General features: G+C 46.7%; 1 pseudogene; it reads left to right on the plus strand.

Annotated features, from left to right (window-relative positions):
- Positions 1-17,524, plus strand: part of LOC112604474 — a 64,604-nt pseudogene extending 47,080 nt beyond the window's left edge.
- Positions 17,525-26,324: the final 8,800 nt, after the last annotated feature.

Here is a 26,324-nt window from a genome sequence, read left to right on the forward strand (position 1 = left end):
CTGAGCTGAAACTTGAATCTTCTCTGCCTTCAGACTCTGACTCGGACTGGAACTTACACATCAGCTCTCCCAGGTCCCCAGCCTGCTGACTGCAGATCTGGGGACCTCTCAGCCTCCATAACCACATGAGTCAGTTCCTTATGATAAATCTTTGTGTGTGTGTGTGTGTGTGCGTGCGTGTGTGCGTGTGCGTGTGTGTGTGTGTGAGTGTAGGTTCTTTAGAACCAATTTCCTGGAGAACCCAGACTAAAACACCAAGAAAACCTAAGTCATTAACAATTAAGTCATATATTTCCATATGTTCCTCCATGCCTATGTAATCCTTTACAGACCAAAAAATGTATGATGGCATCTTCACTAAAGGTTAAGTTATGAAAGTTTTTTAGAAAAAGGCTATAAAAAGCCCTACCAATTCTAAGTCTTAAATATCTGGTCTACATTCCCATGCATCTCCTCCAGGCAGGGTCCACCCTCACCTCCTCCCCCTGATGCTGTATCTGCTTCCTAACTTGCCCCCTTCCCTAAGATCTGGCCTGGCCTCTCCTCCACCCCACAAATCTCCTACCAACCCCCGCAACACACCTTCTCTGTGCTCCAAAGAACTCTGTCTGTTTTTCAAACACTGAATCATACTTAGCTGTAACTGCTTGTTTCATGTTTTTTATAATAAAACATAAATGTCACTAGGGCAGGAATGATACTTCTCTCAGTCACCATGGTGAGTAAACACCTAGGACTTAGACTGACAGATAGGAGGCGCTCACAGAATCTTTGCTGCGTCGAAAAGTCAGCCAGTTGAAAAGGTCATACAGCTGCTCAGTAGTGGTGTCTAAACACAGGTGTGTGGAACTGGGAAGCCCGGGTCCTTCGACAGCCCCACACACTGCCATCACTTCAACATTTCCCATGGTCCTCCCTGACTTTCTCCGACCCTGTCCGTCTTCTAAAAGATAGATCGGCCAGGTGCGGTGTGCCTCACGCCTGTAATTCCAGCACTTTGGGAGCCCAAGGCAGGTGGATTGCATGAGCTCAGGAGTTCCAGACCAGCCTGCACAACACAGTGAAACCCCATCTCTAGTAAAATACAAAACATTAGCCAGGCGTGGCAGCGCGCACCTGTAATCTCAGCTACTCAGGTAGCTGAGGCAGCGAATTGCTAGAACCCAGGAGGCAGAGGTTGCAGTGAGCCCAGATTGTGCCACTGCACTCCAGCACTCCAGCCTGGGCGACAGAGCGAGACTCCATCTCTAAAAAAAAAAAAAAAAAAAAAAAAAAAAAAAAAAAAAAAAAAAAAAATCTAAGTTTTACAGAAATATATATTAGCACCTGTATTAATCCATTCTCACACTGCTATGAAGATACTCCCTGAAACTGGGTAATTTATAAAGAAAGGAGGTTTAATCGACTCACAGTTCTACATGGCTGGGCAGAACTCAGGAAACTTACAATCATGATGGAAGGTGAAGGGGAAGAAAGGCACGTCTTACATGGCATTAGGAAAGTGAGAGAAAAAGAGCAAGGAGATGCCACACTGAAAACCATCAACTCTCTTGAGAACTCCCTCACTCTCACAAGAACAGCCTCGGGAAAACCGCCCCCATGATCCAATCACCTCCCACCAGACCCCTTCCTCGACACGTGGGGATTACAGTTCAAGATGAGAGTTGGAGCCAAACCCTATCAGCACCCAAAATAAAATGACAGCATTACGTTACCTACTTACAATTCACTGGTAGTTTCCATGCATCTTCAGACATCATGTTTTGCAAATGGAAAAAGGACAAGTGATTTGGGGCTAATTACCCTTCCACCTGACTCAAAATTTATTTAATTGGGAGTAGCTGTGACAAGTGGCAATTTTCTGTACTTGCACATTGCATTACAAGGCAGCCTTACCTCTGATGTACTGTCTGTGTTAGCCTCAAGTTCCTTTCTGCCCTATATGGACTCTTTTGAACTAATGCCAATTGAACTTTCAAATCTTTTTTCCTTTTTTTCTTTCTTTTTTTAGAGATGGGGTCTTGCTCTGTCATCCAGGCTGGAGTGCAGTGGCATGATCATAGCTCACTGCAGTCTTAAACTCCTGGGCTAAAGCTATCCTCCTACCTCAGCCTCCTGGGTGCTAAGACTACAGGCACAGGCCACTACGCTTGACTAACTGAATCACTTCTGCCAAATACTTCCTCTCAGATCTAAGTTGCAACTTCTTTTAATCCCTAAGAAGTTCCCCCAAGGCAGCACCATAATAAATTCAACATTCCCAGGGCATTGCTTCAACAATTACCAGAAAAAGAATTCAATTTACCATCACATTCTTTGGAGCTGTATGTATAAGAAAGAGACAGCTTCTCTGCTTCAAATGATGTAGTATCTCTTATACAAAAGCACTGGTCATGTTAGAGTGAATAAAATGTTGACTTTGGGGGAAGCAAGATAGAATTCAAAGGCTTAGTAATAATGAGTTTTAAAGCACATTTTCCCCTACATAACTACAGTGTGAACCTCTCACTTAGAAAAAGATTGCAAAATTGCACCTGTAGTGAATAAGCCCTGCAGACACATTTTATTTTCAGAACAGAAATTACCCAGAAAACAAGATTTCACCATGCCACCTCCCCTAAAACATTCATTGTCTATACCTTGGCCAAAATAAAACCAAATAAGTAATACAGCAAATTCCAACAAGTTCTATCTTACTGTGTCATTTCTTTGTTTGACTGGTGTAAACTCTGCCAGCTTCTTAATTTTTGTAAGATACTTTTTGACAGTCTTTGTATTTTATTTCTTTTTTCTTTTGAGACAGAGTCTCACTCTGTTGCCCATGATGGAGTGCAGTGGCACGATCTCGGCTCAATGCAACCTCCACCTCCTGGGTTCAAGTGATTCTCCTGCCTCAGCCTCCTGAGTAACTGGGACTACAGGTGCCCACCACCACACCTGGCTAATTTTGTCTTTTTAGTAGAGGCAGGGTTTCACCATGTTGGCCAGGCTGGTCTTGAACACTTGGTCTCAAATGATCCACCCACCTTGGCCTCCCAAAATGCTGGGATTACACGTGTAAGCCATCGCTCCAGGCCTTGTATTTTATTTCTGTGACCACAGAAAGGTCAACATCATACCATTTCATTCTATGTTTATTTGTATTTGCTTTGTGTCCTAGTACGTAGCCAATTTTTGTAAATGTTCTGTATCATGTTTGGAAGTTAAAATGTGAATTTCCTAACTATTGGGCATAGGTTCTATGCAGCTCATTAGATCAAGCCTATTAGTGTATTGATCAACTCTTCTACAATTGTTTTTCTGCTTGAATAATCAATTCTGGAAGCTGGTACTAAGATCTCTCACTATGATTAGCGATTTGTCAACTTCTCTGGAAAAGTATGCCAAATTTTCCTTTACCTATTTTGATGATATGTTTTAGGAACATACAAGTTCAGGATTTTTACCTCTTTCTTGTGAAACTTTTCTCTTACCATATTTAATAACTCTACTAATCCTTAATGATATAACTCAAATCTCGTGTCTAATATTAATATAACTAGTAGCTTCCTTTAGTTATTCTTTTATCTTTTTAATCTTTCCCTGTTTTTAATTTTAATGTTTTTGCCTCATTATTTTCTGGGTATCATAGCACATAGCTGAATTTGGACTTTTTTGTTGTTGTTTTGTTTTTTTTGAGACACAGTCTTGTTCTGTTACCCAGGATGGAGTGCAGTGGTACCATCTCGGCTCACTGCTCACTGCAACCTCCGCCTCCTGTGTTCAAGCAAGTCTCGTGCCTCGGCCTCCTGAGTAGCTGGGATTACAGGTACATGCCACCATGCCCTGTTAATTTTTGTATTTTTAGTGGATATAGGGTTTCACCATGTTGGCCAAGCTGGTCTTGAACTCCTGACCTCAAATGACTCACCTGCCTCAGCCTCCCAAAGTGCTGGGATTACAGATGAGCCGCTGCATCTGGCCTGATTTTTGTCCAAGAGTTTCTAAATGAACTAGAAGATGGAATCTGTTTACTTTTATTATAATTACTGAACTAATCAGAGTTAGGTTTACTATCTTATTTCATACTTCCTACTTAATGTTATTTTTCTTTTTCTTTACTTCTTTTTTCTCTCTTCCTACTTCCTAGCATTTTGAAGAAATTCTATTCTCATTTTCCCCCACGTGAAATTTCTAAAATGCACTAAGATGCAAGTTTTAAGAGCTCTCTTTTGAAAGGTGGCACTTCTATTCAACATTACACTAGAAGTGTTAACTATGCCAGTTAGGCAAGAAAAAGAAATAAAAGACATTCAGATTGGAAAGGAAAAAGTAAAACTATCTCCATTTGTAGATGGCATGATCTTGTACACAGAAAATCCAAACGAATCCATGAAAGAAACTATTTAGAGCTAATAACAAGTTCTTCAAGGTTGCAGGATACAAGATCAATATACAAAAGCAATCGTACTCCTATACATTAGCAATGAGCAAACCAAAACTGAAACTAAGAAAATAATTGCATTTACAATAGCATCAAAAAATGAAATACTTAAGAATAAATTTAATGAAAAAAGTGCAAGGCTTGTACACTGAAAACTACAAAACATTGAAAGGAATTAAAGAAAATCTAAATAAATGGAAAGCCATTCTATATTCATGAATTGTAAAACTTCATATTGTTAAGATGGCAATACCCTCCAAATTGACCTACATATTCAATGCAATCTCTATTAAAATCCTAGCTGCTTTCTTCCTGAGATTGACAAGATAACCTAAAATTCATATAAAAATGCAAGGGCCCCAAAATACCCAAAACTATCTTGAAAAAGTATGTCAACCTAAAAAAACGACATCAGAGAAAAATGTCTCCAAATATGTTAAATTTGGAGGGGAATAGAAAAGAGGATTATAATCTGTAATGCACTATGACAAGTCACAGGTGCACACAGTGAGGGAAAAGGAGTAAGGGAAAGTTTTTATTAGAAAAAAGGGAGACATTCACATAAACTTCTTGGGCACAGAGTTCATTGGTTCTGGTAGCTCAAAGCCAGAGTTGGCATCAGTTCATTGGTGGAGGGCTTACTGAGCAAGTGTTCTTTCAAAAGCATCTTATCAGAATTGTTACAGTCCTAAAGAATGTCTAATGATAAACCACATGTCATAGAAATCTGTGCACACAGCCGGGCATGGTGGCTCACGCCTGTAATCCCAGAACTTTGGGAAGCCGAGATGGGTGGATCACAAGGTCCGGAGATCGAGACCATCCTGGCTAACACAGTGAAACCCTGTCTCTACTAAAAATACAAAAAATTAGCCAGGCGTGGTGGCAGGCGCTTGTAGTTCCAGCTACTCGGGAGGCTGAGGCAGGAGAATCGCTTGAACCCGGGAGGCGGAAGTTGCAGTGAGCCAAGATGGTGCCACCGCATTCCAGCCTGGGCGACAGAGGAAGACTCCGTCTCAAAAAAAAAAAAGAAAAAGAAAAAGAAAAAAAAGAAATATGTGCACACATGCAAAACATACAAGCTGCACAAAGCTGATGTGTGAAGGACATGAAGAGATTTCTTCCAGGGTTTCTAGAAAGTCCTTACAATAGTTCTTATTTCAGATATGTAAACATGAGCCCCTCTCCTTCATGCCTTCCTGGCACTGTATTGTCTGGATCTGACTAAAGTTATTTCATCCTCATATCTGCAACTTTCACAAGTAGAACAAAGTTGGAGAGTTTACACTTTCTGATTTCAAATTTTACTACCAAGCTAGAGTAATTAAGACAATGTGGCACCCACGTATGGATAAATACGTAGATGAATGGAATTGGATTGACGGTCCAGAAATAAACCCATACATCTATGGTCAATAGGTTTCAGACACAACAATTCAAAGGATAAAGAAGAGTCTTTTCAGCAGATGTGCTGGAACCATCAGATAGTCCCATGCAAAAGAATGAGCTTGAACCCTTACCTCACACCATAAACAAAAATTACCTTAAAATGGATGAAAGGCCTAAAAGTAAGAGCTAAAACTATAAAACTGTTACTCCCCCAACACACACAAAAAAGCATAAATCTTTATAGCCTTGGATTAGGGAGTGGTTTCTTAGATATGACACCTAATACACAAGCAGCTGGAGAAAAGATTTGGTAAATTGGACTTTGAAATTAAAAACGTTTGTGCTTCAAAGGACACTATCCAGAAAGTGAAAAGACGACCCATGGAATGGGAAAAAATATTTGCAATCCATATATCTGAAGATACTTAGAATATGCAAAGAACTCTCTCAGCTTAATAAAAAGACAAATACCCCCACTAGAGAATCAGCAAAGGATTTAAATAGACATTTCTCCAAATATTATATAATAATGGCCAATCAGATATGAAAAGATGCTCGACCTCAGTAATCATTAGAGAAATGCAAATGAAAACCATAAAAAGAGACCACCTCACACCCACTAGGATGGCTAAAATTAAAAAGTTATTCACTGCTGTCGGTGAGGATGTGGAGAACCTGGAACCCTCACTCATTGCTAATGGGAGTGTGAAATGGCACAGTCACTGTGGAAAGCAGTTTGGCAGTTTCTTGAAATGTGGAACATGAAGTTACTGCATAGCCCAGCAGCACTTCCCCTCCCGGGTATCCACCCAGGGGAACTGAAAACATGGCCACACAAAAACTTCCACATGAATGTTTCTATCAGCACTATTCTTAATAACCAAAAAGTGGAATCAAACCAAATTTCCATTAACTGATGAATAGATTTTAAAAATTTGGTATAGTCATACAGTGGAAAATTGCCATCCATATAAAGGAATGAAGTCCTGAAACATGCTACAACATGGAGGAACCTTAAATATATGTAATTATATACATATTAATATAAATAAACTATATATATTACATTACATATAATTATATATACATTAATATAAATTTTTTTTGAGACAGAGTCTCGCTCCATCACTCAGGCTAGAGTGCAGTGGTCTTGGCTCACTGCAACCTCTGCTTCCCAGGTTCAAGCCATTCTCATGCCTCAGCCTCCTGAGTAACTGGGATTACAGTTGTGTGCCACCACAACTGGCTTTTTTTTTTTTTTTTTTTTTTTTTTTTTGCATTTTTAGTAGAGACGGGGTTTCACTATGTTGAGGCTGGTCTCAAACTCCTGGCCTCAAGTGATCTGCCTGCCTCAGCCTCCCAAAGTGCTGGGATTACAAGTGTGAGCTATGGCACCCAGCCTAGGAACGCTGAAAATATTATGCTAAGAGAAAGAAGCCAGATACAAAAAGTACATAGTGTATGATTCCATTTATACGAAGCATTCAAACTAGGCAATCCAAAAAGACAGAAAGTAGATTAATAGTTGCCAGGGGCTGCGGGGAGGTAAGAAGGGGAAATGGGAGGGAAGAATGGGAAAATAGGAAAAAGGCTTTCTTGGGGTGATGGGAATGTGAAATTATGCAGTGGTGATGGCTGCCCAGCTTTGTGACTATACTAAAGCCACTGAATTGTGCACTGAAACGGGTGAATCTCAAGGCATGTATATTACAGCTCTCCCTGTTTAAGCAGCTCTTGCTGCCTCCCTCAGCTCCATGCCCATTTGCACAGGCTGCAAAGAGCTCTCCTCGTGCAGTGGAGTCCAGGGAGAAGAGAATGAGGGACGTGACGTGCTGCAAACTGCAGGCAAACAAGGACGTATTCTCTGAAATCTGTGTCTCTGGGAGAGAAGATTAAAGCAAGGAAGGCAATGCAAGCAGACAACAGGCAGCAGAGGCAAACTCAGCAGGTGACATATAAAGAGCCTCTGGAGTCTGGGGGTATGGGGCGAAGGATCGAGGTAGCCAGCACCCGTGCCGGCAACGCCTAGGAGAACTTCCGGCAGGCCTGAGCCCCTGCAGATGCACCTCATCATGTGCAATAAGTGGATTCTTAAAATGTAAAAAAAAAAAAAAAATCAATGCATTGATCAAATCCTGCTTAGAATGTGTTTAGAAGAGCCAACAACTGAAAAAGAATCCCACCGTGAAACAGGTTGTATTATAAATCAGCATTGCCCCGTGGTTTTTCTATTGGATGAAGCCAAATTTTTATTGTAGGATTTATGGTATACCCGGAACTCCCTGGCTTAGCCATTTGAGTCGATTAGGAATTGTTCATTGCACACTGTGTGCCAGGCACTGTTTGTTCTTCACCCACTCAATATTCCTCACCCTTGGGGCATGCAAGGAGCTTTTGGACAGGCCCTGGCCTCCAGGAGCTCACTCCTGTACCTAAACTGCCACCAGGCCATGAGGACAGGGCCAGTCACACTCTGGCTGTGGCAGCAGCTGGACCCCTCACATCTGTGGAACCCATGACACCAGATGCTCAGGAGCACGGACGGAAGGGGCCTCACACTTGCATCCTGGGACATGTGAGATGCAAACATCCCCAAGACAACATGGCTTCCTGGATCACCCCTGAGGTGCTCCCCCAGCTCGGTGCTCAGTGGAGCTGCACAAGGAATCCTGTGGAGGCATGCTTCTGCCCAAAAGGGGCCACGTCACCGGCCCAGAAATGACTCTCCCCATTAAAATGAGCAGAGTTTAAATCCCCTCTCTCCCATCACAAAACAGAGGGCAGAGAGCTGCAGCACTGGGGAACAGAAGGACTAAGTTCTTCCCAGGGTCAGAAACAACCCTGAAGGCTAAGCCATTGAGGAGGGCGCCCTCATTTAAAATCAGCTCACATAATTTCTGTGCTTAAATTAAACTGCAAGGTGTACGAAAGGCACTGGGTTCCCAGCAAGCGTGGATGAGCGGAGGAAGCGCAGAACCTGGGTGTTGCAGGAGGAAACATCCAGATTATTCTCTTTTGCCGCCTGCCTCTGGCCGCAGTCTCACTGGCCCCTTAGTGAGAAGCATCAGGTGCGTGCCAGGCTCCTCCAGAGGGTCTGTGGGGTACGGTTAGGTGTCAGCTAGGGAGGCAGCAAAATGAACCGGACCCTGCTGCAGAGGACCAGTTAGCCACTCCCCAAGCTTTGGCCACCTTCCTCCCGCTTTGTGCTCACAGGCATGATCCAGAAAGCCTCTGCACATCACAGGCAGGTGGCCAATCCCTGTGCATCCCAGGTGTGCGACTTCCTACACCAAGTATTCCCCCAGGTCCACAGCACCAGCAGCCCAGGCCAGCGGGCGGGCGGCTCTCCTCTCGGGGCGAGCAGGATGCTTCCGCACAAGCAACAGGAACCCTGGGAAAGTGGCCGTAGAACACCAGCAGCCTCTTGTCACACATCATGAAAGGTTCAGGGACGGGGGTGTTGGGGGTGGCTGGGTTCAGGGGAACCTTTCCACTCTGCTACCTTCAGCAGAGTCACGGAGCCCCTCAGCTGTCACCTCATGGTTCCAATGTGGCTGCTGCACTTCTGGGCACCACTTGCAGATGTGACAATGTCCACTTAAAGAAGGGGGCACTTCCTCCAGTACATCTCTTTGAATTAGGGAGGGAGAGTTTCCTAAAAGGTCCCAGAGACTCCCTATCAGGTCCCACTGGGCAGAGGAGCTCCCATGCCCAGGCCCTAACTGCAACTGGCGGCTAAGAAAGAGAGTGTCTAAAATGTTCACCTCTGCGACAGGACATGGGTTCTCCTGGACACAAAGAGAAGGGACAGGAGGTTGGGCAGCCAATCCCAGTATGTTCCAGATATGCCACTTCTTGCATAAGAGGTTCAGGAATAAACTCACCATGTGATTTCTGTTGAAAGATGGTCTTGTGCAGCAAAGATGGAACTTTCTCACTGAGATTCTACTAACCTCGTTTTTAAAAAGTTTTAAGTGTGAGCCACTTTCCAAACTGAGATGGGATAAACAGAGCTGCGCCCAAGCAGCTCTTCAGTACTGCATTCGCCGCACTGTCTCATAATTGCATTTTTCTGCATCTCTCCTCCATGTTAGCTTGAGCTCCACAAGGACAGGGAGAGCGCCTTAACACTGAATTCCAACAGGTGAACTTGTGCCTGATACAGGCAGGTAGTCCAGTTTCGGTGTTTGAGTACCATCTATTACCAGGCACGGTTCTAGGTAGTGTATAAAACAAACGACCTACTTTCACAGAGCTTACCTTTTAGTGGGTGGAGATAAACAGGACAGATAAACAGGTGTACACACAAGTATATACATGTAGAATGTCAGCTGACGGGTGATAAGTGCTGCAAAGGAATAAAAGTCAGGATGAGGGGCTAGAAAGTGATGAAGGAAGCTGCTCTCTCAGCTGGATCACTGGGAAAGACTCTCAAGAGGTGACATTGCAGTAGAGAGCTGAACGCAGTGAGGAAGCCATGAGGTTTGTTGAAAAAGAGCATTCCAGGCAGAGGAACAGCAGGTGCAAAGGCCTTACGGCAGAAATCTGCCCGGAATGTTCAAAGGCAGCACGAAGGCCAGTGTGCCTGGAGAAGCATGAATGGGGGAGGTGGTGGGAAATAAGGCCAGAGGGGGCGCCAGGGCCACATCAGCGAGGGACTTGTGGGCCACAGTCAGGACATAGGCTTTACTGACGAACGTGGTTGTCATTGTCCGGTTTTGAGTGAAGGAGAAGCATAATTCAACTTGCATTTACTTTTTTTCTTTTTCTTTTTTTGAGACGGAATCTCACTCTCTCCACCAGGCTGGAGTGCAGTGAGTGGCGTGATCTCAGCTCACTGCAACGTCTGCCTCCCAGGCTCAAGCAATTCTCATGCCTCAGCCTCCTGAGTAACTAGAGATAACAGGTGTGCGCCACCACACCCAGCTAATTTTTGTATTCTTAGTAGAGATGAGGTTTTACCATGTTGGCCAGGCTGGTCTTGAACTCCTGATCTCAAGTGATCCACCCGCCTCGGCTTCCCAGGTGTTGGGATTACAGGTATGAGCCACTGCACCTGGCCTCAACTTGCATTTTAAAAGAAGCATTTAGGCTGGGCAGGGTGGCTCACACCTGTAATCCCAGCACTTTGGGAAGCTGAGGTGGGCGGATCACCTGAGGTCAGGAGTTCAAGACCAGCCTGGCCAACATGGTGAAACCCCGCCTCTACTAAAAATACGAAAATTAGCTGGGCATGGTGGCGCATGCCTGTGGTCCCAGCTACACAGGGGGCTGAAGCAGGAGAATCGCTTGAACCCAGGAAGTGGAGGTTGCAATGAGTCATGATCACGCCATTGCACTCCAGCCTGGGCAACAGAGCAAGACACCACCTCAAAAAAAAAAAAAAAAAAAAAGAACCATTTTGGCTTTACCCCCTGAATACATTGGGAGTAAGCATGTGAGGAGACAGCCTGGGGGTGGGGGTGGGGTGGGGGTGCTGCACCACTTCTGAGAAGCACCTCTCGTTGGGGTGGGGTGGCACCGTGGCTAACAAGCAGGGCTGGGAGCCAGGCTCCCCGGGTCCCAGCCAGAGCTATGACCTAGGACACATTGCTTAGCCTGCTTGTGCCTCATCTGATTCACCATAAAGTGGGGATCATAACATTACCTTCCTCAGTGGTTCTCAAAGTGTGGCCTTGGCCAGCAGCATCGACATCACCCAAGAACTTACTGGAAATACAAATTGTCAAGCCCCAGCACAGATCTGCCACTTCAGAAACCCGGGGGGTAGAGCTGCCAGACAAACTACAGGTCATACCACTAAATCTGGATTTCAGACAGATGATTAATATTATCCATGCAATATTTGGGGCCTGCTTATATTAAATGATAATTTGTTATCTGAAATTCAAATGTAATCAGATGTCCTGAATGTTTATTTGTTAAGTTTGGCAGCCCCGTCTTGGGGGGGACCCCGCAATCTGCATTTTAAGGGGTCCTCCAGGTGATGCTGGTAGCTGCATCGCCTGGAGGTTTCAGAGCGCGGACCTTCCTTGTCGGTGCTGCTGGAGGCCTCTGAGTTTAGCACAGTGCCTGGCTTGTGGCCAGTGCTGGAGGTGGCCACCATTCCACCGAGTACTCACTGATGCCAGGGAACTGAGTGCCTTGGCAGAGGCCCACCGTGGGTGTGGTCTCTTCTCCAGGAAGGTTCTTACCCTACATGGGTTGAGTTCTTGGAGATTTTCAAAGTACACTCACCTGATGACCTGAAATCATTCCACTCCCTCCCTCTGATGGGCATAGGAAGAGAGTGCCCATCCTCCCCGTGGCTCAGGAGTTTGAAATTTCTCTAACTCAGTAACCAAGAAGGAATGAAGTCTAAAATCCAGCTGACTAATGACACTGCAGAGAGCGTAGGTTTCAGTTTCTGAATTGCTCTGGTCCGTTTTGCTGAGCACTTGGACTGAGGGGGCCTGAAGGAGTCACTCTTGTAAATGTTAACTCAGTGGTCGGAACAGAAGGCTGAGGTGTTTTTGTGAAGACCGCAAGGAAAACATACTTGCTGGCTTCCCTGAAAATAACAGACACATATGTCCTAATTATTTATGAAATGAATGAATAATTTGTGTTCATCCTATCATCACCCAACCCATTGGTGCCAATGAATGATGCCAACCTGTTGTATCAATAGAGTCAGAAATTTTATGTGAAATCATCATCCTGAGTGGCTGTCAGGAATATCTGAAAAATACTAATTATCATGTTAGATTGGCCCTGGGAAATAAACACAGAACTTAAGCATCTAGTAAAGTACAGAGCGCACCCCAGCCTCACTTACAAATAAATATCTTCTCAAGATGCCACCGTGTCCTCAGAACTCAATGTGTTCACACACGTGGCTTGTTCCCCAGCAGCAACTTCGCATTCAAGCAAAATTCAAGCAGAGGCCTGGAATTAAAACGTCTCCACTTTTCTTTAACCAAATGGTAGTTCTAATTATAGCTTTCAGACTGGCGCGCGTGTTTATTTGTTCATCTCTCACTTTGGCTTGTAATTAAGAGTTAGTGCATTGTACCTTAGAAATGGGTGACAAATTATTACAATGTGTTCTGGGCTGTGGGTGATTACAGCAGGTGGTTAAGGAGGCTTGGGGTGTTATCCATTTCTATAATTATGTCCTCCTGTTACATTGAATGTTCGTGACCAGGACACAGGGAAGGCAACCTTTAGTCTCGATCCCATCAGAAAAGGCAGCAGTGTCTCCCATGGAAGCATGTGGCCTCCTGAAAGCCCTGAAGGGCAGGCACTGGGAGCCCCCAGTTCTGGTCCTCACGCTGCCCTGACCGGCTGGTGACCCCAGAGAAGCCATTTCAAATCTGGCCAACTCCTCTTTTGTGAGCCTTTATCTGTCCTCCTAGTTTAGCAAACAACAGTGCTCAATAAATATATGTCAAATAAAGTGTGTGAATAAACAAAGTAATTGATGAAAAGCACTCAGCCCCACTTCAAATTTTCCTTTTTTTTTTTTTTTTTTTTTTTTCTGAGACAGGGTTTCGCTCTTTTCCCCAGGCTGGAGTGCAGTGGCACAATCTTGGCTCATTGCAGCCTCTGCCTCCCAGGTTCAAGCAATTATTCTGCCTCAACCTCCCAGGTAGCTGGGATTACAGGTGCCCATCACCACACCTGGCTAATTTTTGTATTTTTAGTAGAGACGGGGTTTCACCATGTTGGCCAGGCTGGTCTCGAACTCCTGACCTCAAGTGATCCACTCGCCTTGGCCTCCCAACGTGTTGGGATTACAGGCATGAGCCTCTGCGCCCGGCCAGAGATTCTGGGAAAAAAAAAAAAAGAAAGAAAAAGAAAAAGAGAGAGAAAGAGAGGAAGGAAGGAAGGAAGGGAGGGAGGCAGGGAGGGAAGAAGCCAGTAGCCAGGCCAGAATTTTCTTTGCTGACAGCATGCCTCTTATTAGGTGGCCTCACAGGGATAATATCCCTGTTACAGAGGCACAGAATTCAAATCCTGCACCCCTTGTATAAGGCATGGCTGCCTGAGCTAAAGAAAATTACATCTCCCAGAGCCTCAGTTTGCCTACTTGTCAAATGGGATGCAATAACATTTACTGCCATGGCTGTTGGGAAATTAAGTGAGGTGACGCGTGCAGACCATATGGTGGCAGTAGGTGCTCAACAGATGATGGTCCCCAGGATTTAGATGGTGCCCTTCACATTCTTCACCCAGCCAATGGTTGTTGAGTTCACTCAAAGCCATCAGAGGTCCACAATCGGTCTGACCTGGCCCTTCCTGCTGTGTCAGGGCACACAGAGAGCCCATTGTCACTGTCACACCAAACTGTCCTTGTTTCTGTGTCACAATGTCCATCGTTCCCTGGCTAGTGCTTGGGCAGAAATGGTGGCTCTCTTACCAGCCCAGTGCCCCTGGCACTGACATGGTAGCTAACATTCCATCCCCCATGTCACGTCCCCCCACCAGCTCAGTGGCACACCTCTCCCCAGTAGGGTTTCAAGGAAGAATCCGGAAAGGCTCTTGTCTGAAACTCAGGAGAAATTCTCTTGGCGCTGGAAAAGCCCAGTGCTGCTCAAAATCATGCACCTCTCCTTTCCTGGGGAAGAACACCCGCTTCTGCGGAAAGTCCTGGGGCCACAGGGTCCTCAAAGGTCCGCTTCCTGCAAGAGCCTGGGCACATCAAGGGCTACTGCCTGTGCCACCTGGTTCTACCCCCCTGGCAGAAAGGCCCTGACCTCCCATTTCTCTTCCTGGCGGCTGAGATTGTCTCCACTCCACATTTGTCTCCTTCCAGGAGCAGGATTTTCCCTAACCTGCCTCCAGGCCCAGACGGCAGTCAGGAATCAGGCTTTAAGGAACGATTAACACCCAGTGTGCTGATTTCAGCTCCTGCTCCCATGACCTCCATATCCCCTGAACTGTATGGCTGCATGATCTAAAGAAAATCACTAAATTTCCCAGAGCCTCAGTTTGCCCACCTGTTCAATGGGATGCAATAATATTTACTGCCCATGGCTGTTGGGAAAAGTTAGTGAGGTGATGCGTGTAGAGCACACGGTGGCAGTGGGGGTGGCTCTGTTTCTCCTTGTTCGCTGCTGCCCTGTGGGGAGAGCACCCCCCGCACTGAGGAACAGAGTGACCTCAGGGCCCGCAGGTCCTGGCCCTACCACCCTACCCTCTGGAAATACAGGTGGGCATGGGAACCAGAGAGAACAGCTGGTCAGTCATTCGCTTTCCTCTTCATTAACTTCACGCACACACAGGGTTCTCCCAAGGCTGCCTTCTATTGGTCATGACTTCAGTGTGCTACAACCAGTGACACTGCACACTGTGAAGAGCATTGACCTCTATTTGAGATGTTTTACAACCAAATCACCTGGTGTATTGCAGTCATCTAAATAACAGCATCGGGTGAAATCAGTATCACTTGGGGACTCACAGCAAAGTCTGGAGCACTGTTTCTCAAAGAGTGTTTCCCACATCTCCAGTGAGGTCCAGAGAGGCCTTACCGGGCTGTCTGGAGTTTTCCAGGAGAACGTGTCTGTGTTTTTGTTTGGTGCTGGCCTGTGCTGGGGGTACAGTGACAGCCTAGGGGAGGTGGAGGTCATGGGAGCAGGATCTGAAATCCTCACACTGGGTGTTAATGGTTTCCTAAAGCCTGATTCCTGACTGCCATCTGGGCCTCGAGGCAGGACTGGGGAAGATCCTGCTCCTGGAAGGAGAAGGATGTGGAGTGGAGAATATCTGAGCCACCTGGGGGAAACCGGAGGTCAGAGCCATCCCACCAGGTAGTGCTGAGGAAGAGTGCGGTAGAGGCAGGTGGCACAGGCAGCAACCCTTAGTGTCCCCTCTTCCCCTGAGGCCACACTCTCCAAGCCAGGAGGGTCACAAAGCAGCATGGGGAAGAGGTCAAAGCAGGGCCACGCCTCGACCTGATTCCCATGGGGACTCCAAGAACACCTGGCCTGCGGCCCCACCCCCATGGCTCTGGGACTCCCAACTTCCACCCAGGCCAGGGCGGCTGGGTAAATACAGAGACTCAAAAAGAGCCCAAGGTGACACTCAGGGCCTGCCCAGCTCCATGTGTTATGGCAGGAACCCCTAGGTACCTATTAGCTGAGGCATGGGGACCTGTCAGAGAAAGTCATTTTCATGGGGGTAAAGTGACTCTGAAGCCAAGGGCGCAATCAGTCAATGGGGCTGTTTGAGCCAAGAATCAAATGGAAGTTCCAGCCAGACCTCAGGGCACCCCCAGAGCAGCCAGGACGTCATCAGCCAGGGTGGACAGCTGAGCTCCCCAGACCACAGATGACAGCAGCCACAGGCTTCTGCAACAGCCCACCAGGCTACCCAGGGGCAGGACAAGACAGACCTACCACCTAAGCCTCCAGCAGCCAGGGCCCACCCAAGGGCAGAACAGTCACCCGCCTAGAGACCAGAGGCTCTCCTTCCCCCACCGCATGCACCGCCCCCACTCAGAGAGGATCAGGGGCTGAGTGGAAGGAGGGAGGTCTGCAGTGCGGACCGGGTGTCTGTGAAGAGACTGTGGCATCCACAAGAGACAATGCCAGCCAGTGGAAACAAAGGGGCTGCATTCTCTTTGCACCGTGGGTGCAGCATGCTTACGTGGGGTTTAAGAATTCATGTAATTAGCACCACAGGCTAATGATAACCCCTCCCTAGATTACAAGACAGTCCCATCATCTCCAGCATCTGGCCCCTTGGAGAAGAGTTTGCAGAAGGAAGAAAAGAAGACCAGAGAACATTCTCTATAAGGCCCTTTGCAGAGAAGAAAGCTCAGCTCCTGCCTTGGAAGCAAAGCTGTAGGAAATCTCTTTCCCATCTTTCAAGAAGATGTGAAAAAGCTGAGAAGCCAGATACTAAGGAGAAGAAACCCGAAGCAAAGAAGGCTGATGCTGATGACAAGGGGAAAAGGGATCACCTCAAGACTGAACAACTCAAGAAGGGGAAGTCCCATTGCAGCCTCAATCCCGTCCTTGTCAGAGGAATTGGCAGGTATTCCCAATCTGCCGTGTATTCCGAAAGGACACGTGGAAGAGGAAGTACTGAGCTGCTAAGTCCAAGGTTGAAAAGAAAAAGAAGGAGAAGCTTCTTGCGACTGTTACAAAACCAGTTGGTGGTGACAAGAACGGTGGTACCTGGGTGGTTAACAAAATGCCTAGATAGCATCCTACTGGAGACGCGCCTCGAAAGCTGTTGAGCCACCGCAAAAAGCCCTTCAGTCAGCTTGTGAGAAAGCTGTGAGCCAGCATTACCCCCGAAGCCATTCTAATAATCTTCACTGGATGCCACAGATGCAAGAGGGTGGTTTTCTTGAAGCAGCTGGCTAGTGGCTTGTTACTTAGGACTGGACCTCTGGTCCTCAATCGAGTTCCTCTATGAAGAATACACCAGACATTTGTCATTGCCACCTCAACCAAAATTGACATCAGCAATGTAAAAATCCCAAAACATCTCACTGATGCTTACTTCAAGAAACAGCAGTTGAAGAAGCCCAGACACCAGGAAGGTGAGATCTTCGACACAGAAAAAGAGAAATACAAGATTACAGGGCAGCACAAGATTGACCAGAGAGCTGTGGACTCACAGAGTCTACCAAAAATCAAAGCTATTCCTCAGCTCCAGGGCTACCTGTGATCTGTGTTTGCTCTGAGGAATGGAATTTATCCTCACAAATTGGTGTTCTAAATTTCTTAAGAAGAACCTAATTAAATAACTGATAACATTTAAAAATAGTAAATCTGTGGGGACAGAGGCCTGGGCCATGTCTGTGACCAGCATGCTGCAGTGGATGTGGGCCAGAAGGAGGAAGCACAGTAAGCCGTGGGGACACCCCGTGCTGTTCACAGAGCCAGGCACCCAGAGCACGGAGCAGAGCGGCTTCCTTCTTCCCCAGGCTGCTGAGCCTGTGCTGAGCGTGTGTGGAGGGCGCAGTGGGCCATTCATTGGGGCTGGGAGCTAGCCCACTCTGCCGCCTCGGAGCAGATACAGCCATCAATTACCCCAGCATGTGCAAGAAGGACGCCACTGTCCACACGCTGGGGCCGGGTTTGGAGCGTACTCAGAGACGGAGATCCGTGACCATCCACACGCTGGGGCCGGGTTTGCAGCGCACTCAGAGACGGAGATCCGTGACTGTCCACACGCTGGGGCCGGGTTTGGAGCGTACTCAGAGACGGAGATCTGGGTGCAAGAGGGTTATGGGGGTGTCCTGGAGACCAGACCCCGCGAGGGGAGAGGGCAGCGGGAATGAGCAGCAAAGGCCTCAGCCAGGCTCACAGGCAGCTCTGAGGCTGGGTGGCTGCACAGTAGCCTGAATCAGGCAGGTGGCCCTGCCGTTACCTGGCATAGCAATCAGCCACTAAAGCAGGTGGCATGAGAGGGGCATGAGCTCATACCAGGCAGCCCCGTCCAGGTGAGTCCTGGGAGGCGATGCCTGTGCCTCTGTCCTGGAGCGGGAGTTTGGGGCGCCCCCCACAGCATTCACACTAGGCGAGGCTTCACGGTCAGGCCTTACACCTGGTGCCTGTGTCAGCCTCCTCTGGATGGGATTTGGAGTTTCAGTGGATACCAACACCCATGTAGAGCCCACGATGACCTGCTTTCCAATTAAGTGAACACCTCAAAGTCCCTTCCAGCGTAAACAATCTCTGATTCCTTGATTTAATCCTCCACAGTTAAAGGAACCTCTGCACTAATGGGCTTGAGTGAAGTCTTTTTGCACAGTAATACGTGGTCGTATAACCCCCACAACATGTCTCTAAACCCACGTAACAGTCACGGCTCTCGATAGTGATTACGGTTGTGCAGGGCTGAGATCTGAATGCTGGTTGCGGTTGTGCAGGGCTGAGATCTGAATGCTGGTTGCGGTTGTGCAGGGCTGAGATCTGAATGCTGGTTTCTACAGCGGATTTGTCACATTCAGGTAACGGGTTTTGGGACTTGAATGTATCTTTTTGGAGGGACACAATTCAACCCACAACACACCCCCTCCTGGGCACCTGCACCCGGCGGTCCACACTGGGGATAAAGGCCCAGCCCTGGGCTCCACTCAGGATGACCCTGAAGGGCTGTGCCAGCTCCAGAGCTTCCTTGGGAACCAGCGGTTAGGGCATCACTGCCCGACAACTCCCTCTACCCCACTGGCCTTTCTTCTCTCCCTTCACAGACCTTAAACCCAAGAGCACTGCCCTGCACAAATAAACACTCTTCTGTCTCTGAGTGAGCTTCCCCAGCGACCCAGCCTGCATCAGGGACTCAGCTAGGTGGGGACACGGGCCTATGCCGACGCGTGGCCTGGGGAACACGGGCCCATGCCGATGTGTGGCTGTGAAACTAACAAACACATCACCCAAGGCCTCCAGGTGAGGGTCCCGACACAGCCACGTTGTGACAGGACAAGTTTGTTGCAGAACGTTTCAGAGGCTACACCTGGGCAGCCACCTCCAGACTCCATTGATGAGCGGTCTTGGGAATCTCCCCCCGCCCCACTGTGCCCCACCCGTGTCTGGTGATCCTCCTGGTCTGTAAACCGTGGCCCAGCCGACTTTAAGCAGCTGTCAGTTATGTACTCACTTCTGCCTCCAAGACGTCGGTCGGCCTCTACTGTACACGCCTCACACTGAGTGCCAAGGACATGCAGCTCACGGTCATGGCCCTGACCTCGAGTGTCTCAAACTCAGTGGGAAGGAAGACAAACGCACAGCTTTCCATGACACAGAGGGATGGGTGTGGGAGAGGCAGCCGCCAGCTGCTGTGGGAACCCAGAGAAATGAGACTTCAACCCAGACCCAGTCCACGTAGGTGCCTCAGAGACAGGGGGACAGTGGTCCCGGGAGGGGCACACTGTGGCCGCTCCTGCACAGCCAGGGAGCTACAGGGGTTTCCACATGGCCAGGTGCAGCAGGGAGGCCCAAGGCAGGCAGGCACCTGATTGTGAAGTGAACAACTATTGAGTTCCATAGGTTACTAAACTAGTTGGAGGCAGCTATCCCCAGTCCTACTCCACGATACAATGCCTGATACATGTGGTGGCTGTGGATGTGTGACTGTGTTTAGCACATGGCCTGGGAGTTAAGACCCTCCCTCTCCCCTTTTCTGGTCTGGAGGGTTCACCTGAACCCTGTTCATTCCACATGGGGGGCCGATTTTTTAATCAGATCGGTCCTGGGTCTTCACCAGCTTATCTGACTGGTCTGCCGACGTTACTTCCGCTTTGATTTATGAATTCCATAACCAGATTTCTCACATCACAGGATTTCCAGTCTTCAGATAAGCGAGGGTGGGTAGAAACCTTTGGGTCACTGTAGTTAGTTTCACACTTTCAAAACTAGAACATTTCTAACCAGGGAAAGTGAAAACGTGAGAGCCTCAGCACAGGTCAAACGCGAAAACACCTAAGAAATCAAGAGAATTAAAAAGAGAGGCCGGGCATGGTGGCTCACACCTGTAATCCCAGCACTTTGGGAGGCCGAGGAGGGCAGATCACTTGAGGTCAGGAGTTTGAGACCAGTCTGGCCGACATGGTGAAACCCTGTCTCTACTAAAAATACAAAAATTAGCCAGGCGTGGTGGGCTCCTGTAACTTCAGCTACTCAGGAGGCTGAGGCACGAGAATTGCTTGAACCTGGGAGGCACAGGTTGCAGTGAGCCAAGATCGCACCACTGCACTCCAACCCTGGGTGACAGAGTGAGACTGCTTTTGAGAAAAAGAAAGAAAAGAAAAGAGGCCAGTAGTCTGAAGACAGGAAATGCCAGCTCGGTTTTCAAAAGCAGAGGAAAGATGAATTCTAAAAACCAGCTACGTGCAGTGGCTCATGCCCATAATCTTAGCGCTTTGTGAGGCTGAGGCAGGAGGATTGCTTGAGTCCAAGAGTTCAAGACCAGCTTGGACAACATAGTGAGACCCCCCCCATCTCTATAAAAAATTAAAACGTAGTAATAATTAACCAGGCGTGGTGATGCACATATACAGTTGTAGCTACCCAGGAGGCTGAGGTGGGAGGATCACTTGAGCCCAGGAGGTCAAGGCTGCAGTGAGCTATGATTGTGCCACTGAATTCCAGCCTGGGTGACAGAGTGAGACCCCATCTCAAAAAATTAAATAAATGAAAAGTAGAAACAAATCAGCAATCCTGACCAATTTTGAGCAAAATTCCAGTATGGAGTAATTTTTTTTTTTTTTTTTTTGAGACGGAGTTTCACTCTGTCGCCCAGACTGGAGTACAGTGGCACAATCTTTGCTCACTGAAACTTCCACTTCCTGGGTTCAAGCGATTCTCCTGCCTCAGCCTCCCAAGTGGCTGGGACTACAGGCACGCACCCACTGCGCCCAGCTAATTTTTGTATTTTTAGAGATAGGGTTTCGCCATGTTGGCCAGACTGGTCTCGAACCCCTGACCTTGTGATCCACCCGCCTCAGCCTCCCAAAGTGCTGAGATTACAGGCTTGAGCCACCGTGCCCAGCCTAGGGTAATTTTTAAATGATTAGGGAGATGGGGAAAAAACTAATTGCTGGGAACCAGCATGTGGTCACTGAGGACCGATCGCCTTTCACTTCGACAAGGTTGTTAGATCGACAGCCCTGGAAAATGTTATGAGCTCCAGCTGCTTGTGTTTATTGTAGAAAAGAAAAATTTACATCTTTCCACAATTATTTGTAAAAACAGAAGAAAAAGAAGGAGGAGAAAGGGGAGGAGGAGCCTAGAGCTAAGCAATGTCAGATGGTAACAGAAGGCTTCAGTGTGAGGCTGAGGTCCCCTGAAAAGAAGTCTCCACATCACACTCCCCAGTGTCAATCCCCCGGGTGTCTACAGGACCATGAAGGTGCTGCTGGGGTCTGTGAGCTAAACACGGCATCTCAAAAGGCCTAATGGAAAGCGTACTCTTACCCACGGGCTAGCTAACGTGTCATTTCGGCACAGTGTAATTGAAGGGGACTGGGCTCTTCCTCTGTCCAAGATGCGTGGGCTTAAGTCAGTTATAAAATCTCTGTGGGCATGTTTGTTTCCAGCAAGAGGAAAATCTACAAAATTTGAAAGTCCTGTTGCCACAAAGCACCTAGAAATCCTGGAAAATTTATCCTGAATATCCTGTTAAACACACAGCAGGGCACACATCAGTAAGAGATCCCCAGCAGACAGAAGCAAAGAAGAAACTGTGGACTCAGCTGCTGCCCTTTGGAGATATTTGCCAAGTTCAGGAACAGGGAGCCTTGGTGTCCACAGCCATCCAGGCACTGAATACCAAACCCGGGGCCTGCACGAGCCAGGGACTTGGAAGTGAAGCTCCCTAGAAATGCAGGACCCTTGGAGGCTGTACCCTCAGTGATAGAATGAGGCAAAACAGAAATTAATAAAAAGAAATGACAAGGAAACATGTGTCTCAACTCCTGGGCTCTGAGTGGGACAGAGTCTCCCTGAGAATCCATGCCTGGCCCCATTGGGTTTGGGTTTGAACTGATACCATTTGGTCTGGGAAACTAAAGTCAAGAAATTAGCTAAGAGTGGTGTTAGGTTGATAGTCCCCCAGATGCTTGGCAGAAACAAATGTGAAATCTCTCTGGAGCAACACGTCCTCAAACCAAGGTGTGTAGGATTTCCAAGATAAAGCCCAGCCGTGTACTATAAGATTAACCTTTATTGGCCAGGCACGGTAGCTCACGCCTCTAATCCTAGCACTTTGGGGAGCTGAGGCAGACAGATCACTTGAGGTCAGGAGTTCGAGACCAGCCTGGCCAACATGGTGAAACCCTGGCTCTACTAAAAATACAAACATTAGCCGGGCATGGTGGCGCATGTGTCTGTAGCCCCAGCTACAGAGGTTGAGGCAGGAGAATCACTTGAATCTGAGAGACAGAGGTTGCAGTGAGCCAAGATTGCGCCACTGAACTCCACCCTGGGCAACAGACCGAAACTCTGTCTAGATTAAAAAAAAGAAAAAGATTAACCTTTATTGAAGACTTACCTTGTGCCAGGTACAGTTTTAAATCTTTGACCTGGGCCAGGCATGGTGGCTCACACCTGTAATTTCAGCACTTTGAGAGGGTGAGGAGGACAGATCACCTGAGGTCAGGAGTTCAAGACCAGCCTGACCAACATGGTGAAACCCCATCTCTACTAAAAATACAAAAATTAGCCAGCTGTGGTGGTGGGTGCCTGTAATCCCAGCTACTCTGGAGGCTGAGGCAGGAGAATCACTTGAACCTGGAAGGCAGAGGTTGCAGTGAGCCAAGATGGTGCCACTGCACTTCAACCTGGGTGACAGAGCGAGACTCTGTCTCAAAAAGAAATAAAAATTAAATAAATACATCTTTTACCTGTATTGTCCCACTTAATCTTCACACATTCTTCTAATGGTAGGTGGTTTTATTCTCATTATTGTTTATTAAGATCATTCATATTCCTGGATTAGGAATAGGAGAGAATGAAGGCACAGAGCAGATAAGTAACTTACTTAAGAACACACAGCAAAGAAGATTTGAGATTCAAACCCAGGAAGTCTGGCCCACAGTCCACAGAGGAACCCGTCATGAGCACGAGTTACCTGGAATCAGTCATAGGGCTTCCAGGCAATGGAATTCTGGGGTACAGAATACAAATAAGAATGCTTAAGATGTTTAAAGACATTCTCAAAAATGCAGACAAGACACAGAAGAAAAAGACAAAGTAAACAAGAGAGGAAAACAATTAAAATTTTTAGAAATAAAAAATGTAAGTTGGGCACAGTGGCAGGTGCCTGTAGTCCCAGCTACTCAGGAGGCTGAGGCGGGAGGATTGCTTGAGCCCAGAAGTTCGAGGCTGTAATGTTCTGTAATAGCACCTGTGAATAGCCGCTGCACTCCACCCTGGGTGGCATAGTGAGACCCTGGCTCTAAAGAAAAAATAAATACACACACTTAAAAATTAAAATTCAAGGTGTTAAAGTTAAAGTTAAAGCACAAGTTAGATCAATAGATGTGAGGAAACAAATTACTAAACTGAACGATCTATCTAAAGAAAACACAGGATGAGTCATGGAGAGACAAAGACTTGGAACAAATATGAAAGCAAGTTAAGAGAAACAAAGAGGCCGGGCACGGTGGCTCACGCCTGTCATCCCTGCACTTTGGAAGGCCGGGACGAGTGGATCAAAAGGTCAAGAGATCAAGACCCGCCTGGCCAACATAGTGAAACCCCGTCTCTACTAAAAATACACAAATTAGCTGGGCATGGTGGCGGGCACCTGTAATCCCTGTTACTTGGGAGGCTGAGGCAGGAGAATCGCTTGAACCCGGGAGGCGGAGGTTGCAGTGAGCTGAGATCACGCCACTGCACTCCAACCTGGCAACAGAGTGAAACTCTGTCTCAAACAAAAAAAAAAAAGAAAAAGAAAGAAAGAGAGAGAGAAACAAAGAAAAGGTGAAGGACCGACATGCATACATCTGATGGTCTGGGAAGGAAAAAAACGGAGGAAGTGAAGGAGAGCCCATATGCCAAGGGCTGATCCTCAGACTCAGGAACTCAACCTAAAGCATGATCCCACACCTGAACCCACCACAATGAAACTACAATGGACCAAAGACAAAGGCGCACACTGAAAATCCACCAGAAAGGGCAGACCCCTTCAGAACACTGCATAGCAGGCAGATAGCTTGACTTCTCATGGGGGCATCAGAAACCAGAATACAAAGGAATATTGCTTTCAAAGTACTAAGTCAAAATCATTGTCAAAGTGGGACTACTGCCTGTCTACTGAAATTATCATTCAGGAATGATGGGAAAATGAAGATATTTACAGGCAAAAAGAAATTAAATGAATTTATTAAGAGATCTTCATTTAAAAAGTTTCTTGAGAAAGTGCTTTAAAAAGAAGAAAATTGAACCAAGAAGGAGGGCCTGAGATGAGCAAAAAAAGGGGTAAAAAATATACCAATAAAGTTTAAAAAAAAAATCACTGACTAGAAAAAACACTTAACTAATTTAAGGCATAATAAAAACAACATGAAACTAAAATATTGGTCAAAAGTAACATGCAAAGTTGGATAAGGTGATTATAGTAAAAGCATTCTAAAATTTTGGTATTTCAGACAAAATGCGAGAATGATAGAAAAATTGTAGAATTGCAGAAATTAAGTACATACATTTGAATTTTCAAACACCCACTAAAAAATTTGCAATTTTCAAAGAGATAAGAAAGAGAAATACAGTTTATAACTTTCAAAATCATGCAAGAGCCAGGCACAGTGGCTTACACCTGTAATCCCAGCACTTTGGGAGGTCAACACAGGTGGATCACCTGAGGTCAGGAGTTCGAGACCAGGCTGACCAGTATGATGAAACCCATCTCTACTAAAAATACAAAAATTAGCCAGGCATAGTGGCATGTCCTTGTAGTCCCACCTACTTAGAAGGTTGAGACAGGAGAATTGGTGGAGGTGGGAGGTGGATGTTGCAGTGAGCCGAGATCGCACCACTGCATCCAGCCTGGGCAACAGAACGAGACTCCATCTCAAAATAATAATAATAATAGCAAGAGGAAATGGAATTTTCAAAAAGCAGGGTAAACAGGAAGTACAAAATAAGATTGTGGGAAAATTTTAAGGAATCGGTAATTATAATAAATATAAACGAAAACAATTACTAGTTAAATGACATAAGTTGTCTGGCTGAATTTTTTTTAGAACGGCCTTATGCTGCTTACAAGAAACACAACTAAAACTAAGGATTCAGATTTAAAATAAACTGATGGGAAAAAAATATAGCACACGAATATTTATCAAAAGAAAAGCTGTGTAAATATATTAACAGGAAAAACAAAACCAAAAAACTTGTGCTTTATAAGACAACAAACTTACTGTGTAATGATGAGAGGAACAGCAGAAGGTATAACAGTCATGAAGCTGAAACAGCCTCAAAATGTAGAAAACACACCCTTTCAGGACCCTGTTTCTTTGTTCACAGAAGGAGAATGAGACACCCTGAATGAACAGAATCATGAGCACTCAGTGAGATGCCAAATGTGAAAGTGAGTCATTAAATCAGAAAGTGCTACCTAGAGTAGGCGGGAATTATGAAGGAGAAAAATACCCGCTGTGTGCTGCAGAGGGCAGGCCTGGCCTGGAAAACAGGCTAAACACAGCAGGACTCCTAGGAGACAGGCTAGGTGGAGCGATTCTGGCCAAGAACACAGACTAGATAGAGCAAGGCTCCAGGAAGACAAGTTAGATGGCGCGGGGTTCCTGGAAGACTAGCTAGATGGCGCTCAGCTCCTGGCAGACAACAGGATAGCTGGCACACGGCTCCCGGAAGACAGGATAGAGGGAGAAGGGCTTCTGGACCACTTGAGGTCAAGGGTCCTTTGAATCCTACAGAGTCTCTCCCCACCCCCAAACTGCACACCTGCAGGGAACACACCACCGGTATCAAGCGTTTCACAGACACCCTAAAGGACATCCTTGAAATTCTTCAGTGTTCCTAGGGCTCCTGATATAAAAAGTTGAAGGCAAGAC

Source organism: Theropithecus gelada, chromosome 13, assembly GCF_003255815.1.
Source record: "Theropithecus gelada isolate Dixy chromosome 13, Tgel_1.0, whole genome shotgun sequence".
NCBI lineage: Eukaryota > Metazoa > Chordata > Mammalia > Primates > Cercopithecidae > Theropithecus > Theropithecus gelada.